This window comes from Triticum dicoccoides, chromosome 6A, assembly GCF_002162155.2.
Source record: "Triticum dicoccoides isolate Atlit2015 ecotype Zavitan chromosome 6A, WEW_v2.0, whole genome shotgun sequence".
In the NCBI taxonomy this organism is placed as follows: domain Eukaryota; kingdom Viridiplantae; phylum Streptophyta; class Magnoliopsida; order Poales; family Poaceae; genus Triticum; species Triticum dicoccoides.
Genome location: NC_041390.1, coordinates 125,173,053 through 125,178,262, shown reverse-complemented (window position 1 = coordinate 125,178,262; position 5,210 = coordinate 125,173,053). Strand labels below are relative to the sequence as shown.

Here is a 5,210-nt window from a genome sequence, read left to right as displayed (position 1 = left end):
ATCGGATTTGCAAGAAGTTTATGGATTTTGAAAAAAGTTCACGAATTCAAAAAATGTTCATCAAATTTGAGAAACGTTCATCGGATTTGCAAAAAGTTTATGGATTTTGAAAAAAGTTCACGAATTCAAAAAAGGTTCACAAAAAAAAGTTCATCAAATTTGAGAAAATGTTCAACGGATTTGCAAATTTTTTATCAATTTTGAAAAAAGTTCACGAATTCAAAAAAGGTTCACAAAACATTGTTCGCGAAATCGAAAAAGGGTCACAAAATAGAAAAAAGAACAAACAGAAGAAAACCCGCGAAAAAAAGAAAGAAAAGAAAACAGGTTCACGTTCTTTATTTGAAGAACTGTGAAAGATGCTCTCAATCACCAAAGCTTGTTGTCTCCGATGGTTACTGCGCATGTAAAGAGATTGTGGGGTGAAGGGTTCGAATCCTCCCCTGCACACCTTTTTTTGAAAGAATTTAGAGTAGAAAAAAAAAGGTAAGACGGGCCAGCCCAGTGCGGACGGAGGGGTGTGCGCCCGATTGCACAAAGAACTATATCGGGCGCAGAGAGCGCCGTTTAGGAAATGCCTCGGGCGAGCGCCCGTGCGAGCGGCTAGGGTTAGGAGGGTAGGTTTGACTGGGCCTGCGGGAGGCCTTGGGAGGCCCAGTGGAGAGGGAGGCGCCTAGGCGCAGGTGGGCCTGCCTGGCTGGGCTCTGAGGCCGACTGGGCTGCAGGTTTTCTCTCCCTCTCTCTCTTTCTCTAAATTCTCCTTTTCCATATAAAAACAAAACAGAAAAAGAGAAAGAAAAGAAAGAGAAGTTAGGGATGGAATCTGGGCATGGGGATAATTTACACGGACTCGCAAAAATGTGCATGTTCCAAGAAAAATGGAGTGGGCATTTTTGAAAGTTTTAAATTCAAACTCATTTGATTTAAAATCAAATGTTTTGAATAGGAAGTGAGGGTTAGGAAGGTCCAAAAATGTTCAGATTTTTGGTGGAGCTCCGGAAAAATGGAGAAAGAATAAAAAGCAAAGTTTGGGGACCAAACTTGAAGCGAGAAAAGGCATGTGATTATTTGCAAGTGTGTTCATGGGTGATTCCAAGTTAATAGAATATTTATAATAGCTCCCTAAATATTAGGAGTATAAAGTTATAAAGAGAAGTCACTCTTCTCTCAATTTAAATGGATCGAAGATCCACACAAATTATTTATAAAGTTATAAGATTAATGATATGATGGCATGATGACATGATGCAATGCACATGATGAAATGATGAATGCAAAGAACCAAACACGACGGAACCCGGAAACCCTAGAAGGCATCTGAAACTCCGGTCTTGGGGCGTCACAGATAGTCCGTCCCATCGAAGACGGGGATCTTGAGATGCAACTTGTAGCTCACTAAAGACATACTTAAACTCCAAGGTGGTTTGAACTTAATAAGCAGAGACAAGGAGAACCTGGCTCTAATACTAATTGTAGGAACGAAGTATTTCTACCAGAGGAGGCGAATGGGAGATTTAAAATTTCTTTTGAAAAATTCAAATCTCTCGAAACCTTATAGCGGAGCGAATATAAACAGAGTATAGTGATCAAACAAAAACTAGCGAGTGAAAACTAAAGCACACATCGACAGGAATCACATGGTCGAAAGTTAACATACATTATGTACTAAATGTAAATATAGTGTGAAGGTAACCAGTGATGCTCGATGGTGACAGAGGATTTGGTAGACCAGTTCGCCCTTCTACAAAAGGACTATGTCTAGTTGGACGGGTAGTGATTGAACACATAAGATAAACTCTCTTCGCGCTATTCTCCTCGACAATTGATTCATCAATTAGTGTCGATCACTCGTGCTAGATGCTTGAGGTGATCTCCGAACCTTTACAGACTTCTTCATCACGAACCACAATCACTCTTGGTCACTGAATAACTTGACACCTAACCCTTTAGAGACTTTGCAGCTCTCAAGAGTAATAGGCGGAGTGTACTGGACTTAGATTCGAGTGATGCTAAACCACTATCTAATTTTTCGGCTCTAGGGTTTTTCTCTTGGTGGATTTTAAACTCAAATCACTCAGGAGAGAAGGTGATCATTTAATCTTCTCGGAATCTCACGGAGCAGTCAACGGACAATGTTGGATGGGGTGGGCTATTTATAGGCGCGGTCTTCCCGATGGGAAAAGACCATTTTGGACATGAACCCTCAGAAAATGTCCAACTGACACATATCAAATGGTCGGATTTTTTAGCACAACGGTAACATTACTGGCGGACAGGCGGAGCAAGAAATGCTAACTCCTCAGTCCGAATCAAATCTCTCACAGTGGAGAAGAACTTCGTCTCTTACTGATGAGTATTTATTCAGAACATAGAGATTTCTCTCGTCTCACTTAGGATTTGGGTTTAGCATCAAAGAACCATACGCTTCAAACATTATACCCCTCTTAATAGTATGGTAGTCCTGTGACTCAAGAAAGTGAAAGAAGAACTATGAAACAAATACTACGTCTATCCTCTCGGTGCAGTCAATTTCTTTGGACAAGCACCGAACCAATTGCTTCACGTCAACAATTGAGAGGTCACTCTCGATAGGCATAATCTTCGGTGATAGTCTTTGCTGCTATGCACGAGATTATCTCCGGAGTTTGTACCAAACTCCACATGACTTCACAGACTTGTCACTCTTTGTGCACTAGCAAACACATTAGTCTCACACTATTTCCGACAACAATCTCATAAGGAGGCAAATCATTGCACGAACAGTTTGTCTTCGTTCATCTATGGTCCTATTTCTACAGTTTGAATCCTTCCGATTTATGCTTCTTTTCAGCGGTGGCGGTTGTTGTTATGGTGCGTTGGTCCTATAAAGCCTTATCACAACGATTTCCTGATTGTCTACTATAGTAAGGTTTACCTAGCTCCGATGAGGGAGGCGCGATGACGGCGGTGGGCCTTCGGCTCACTACAGTGCTTGTAGTCGTCGCTGGGTGGCCTACGGACCCAGATGTAATTTTTATTTCTAGTGTTATTTGTACTATCTTGACCGTTGATCAATAGATCAGAAGTTTTTCCGCAAAAAAGGAGGGGGGAAAGATGTGCTAACCATGGACATTTATCCCCATGACGCTGAATTCGACTTTTCTGATGATGAAGGGTTACCAAGGTATTTTTCATCAGAGGACGTTATTGATGACAAGGGTGTGAGCTGCCTAGATGAATATTACCTCTAAATAAACAAGTGCTCTATGTATAGCATGAAGACTCATACATAGCCGTATTATATTAGGGATGTTTTGTTGCTTTTGTTTGATGGCTGCTCGGTTATTTAGTATTTATATGTTTGATTTTTTTGTGTGCAACAAAGCTATATATTTAACCAAATTCATATCAACACCTTCTTTTATGTTGATGAAAGTATGGCTAGGGCAGGGGGGAGGGTGCACCACCGCAATTTTGATGCTCTTGGTAGTTTCCCGCTACATTTTCTACCAAATATACCATTAACATGTATATGAAACCTTGTGCATTGTGATGACCATCACTACTAACTGTATACAGTCTATAGTCAATTCAACTTCTTTATTTGCTTTGCATTTCAACCTGGGCATGTATATTGTTCACTACCAGGTAGCTAATGAGGTGTGGTGGGCAGCACTTCCTATCTTGTGCATGTGAAGTCTACCAATATGGCAACTCTGCTAGAGTTGCTGCAGAAAATAACCACAGATGAACAGTGGTATCACAAAATAAAGACATGATAATTAGTCGCATCACATCTATTATGTACATTGGAACTTAAAAGACGTCAACTAAACACGACTAAATAGTTGTACTACCTCTATAACTTAATATGAGACGCTTTTGCAGTTCAAAGTGAACTGCAAAAACGTCTAATATTAAGTTATGTGAACTGCAAAAGCGTCTCATATTAAGTTATGGAGGTAGTACTGCTTATGTAGTAAATAGATGCATTGAGTTTTTTCGAGAAAACGCAAGAGACTTTGCGTTTCATTTCATTGAACAGGAAGACATCAGGGGTACAACCTCCAGAAAGGAGGGACACACACACACACACACACACACACACAAATACACGACCGTCCTCACCAAGCGACTACAACTAGGTGAGGAGGTGCCCTCAACTATAGACACGCAACGACATTAGGCCTCATCCAGCAGGGCAGCGTCACTGCCATTGCCAGACAGCTCCAGGGACGATTGCAGCTCCAGGACTGCCCAGGCCAACGTACCTCTCACCCATGTGCCTAGAGAGTCGGCGGGTGAAGGGCAGGGCTCAACAGGAACTGGTGTAGCAACCGTTGGAGAAGCGCGGGCGCTGGCATACATTGCGATCCGCTCCCTGTGTAGCAGTCTACGCCAGAGCGATGCATCACCAGCCTCCATCTGCCGCATCAAACTCCACTTGCAGCCAAAGCAGCGCCTACAAGAAGGGAACGGCGCTGAGACGCCGCCGCTGCCCGGTCCGGGAGGCCGAACCTGGGATTTCTCCCGGTGCTCGAGGAGGAGATCTGGTCAGGGTCATGCCAACGCCTCCAAGGAGGTGACGGCACCCTCGGGCGTCGCCGTTGACAGCGCAGGCCGTCGCCGCGCGGGGATTTCGCCCCGACCCATGAACAGGGACCTCAGATGCAATGGCAGACCGGACTTGGAGAAGAACGCCGGAGAAGACCAGCACACATGGAGGGATGCCTAGGAACGTTGTAGTCGCAGGAGGAGCATCGACCGGCGCAGCGCCAGCAGGCCGGCCACCGCCGGGAGCGCGACGAGCAGGCGACACCAGCCACCTGCACCGCGCCGCCGCCGCGCCGGCCCGCAGCCTCCACCGCCAGGAACCGCCGGGGCACAACAGAGCAGCAGCCGTCAAGGACTGCCGCGCGCGTGCTCACCCGCCCAGCGGCTACCACCGACGGCGGTCGGGAGGGGTGGAAGGAGGGGGACGGGTGGGTTGGGGCAGAAACGCGCAGCCCAGATCTGGGCGCCCTCATCTCTGCAGCTCGCAGCAGTGGCCGGCCGCTGCCACAGCAGCGCCACCGCGCATGCGTTCCACACCATCACAGCCTCCCCTGAGCGCAGACGACCGCCTGCCTCGCCACAGCGCGCTCCCGCCGCTCCAGCGCACAAACAGCAGCGCGCGAGCCCACGGACAAGGGCCCCGCCGCCGCCGTCCACCGGCGAGGGCTACGCCCGCC

General features: G+C 46.3%; 1 pseudogene; it reads right to left on the bottom strand.

Moving 5' to 3' along the window:
• Nucleotides 1-4,275: 4,275 nt before the first annotated feature.
• Nucleotides 4,276-5,210, bottom strand: part of LOC119315749 — a 1,496-nt pseudogene continuing 561 nt past the window's right edge.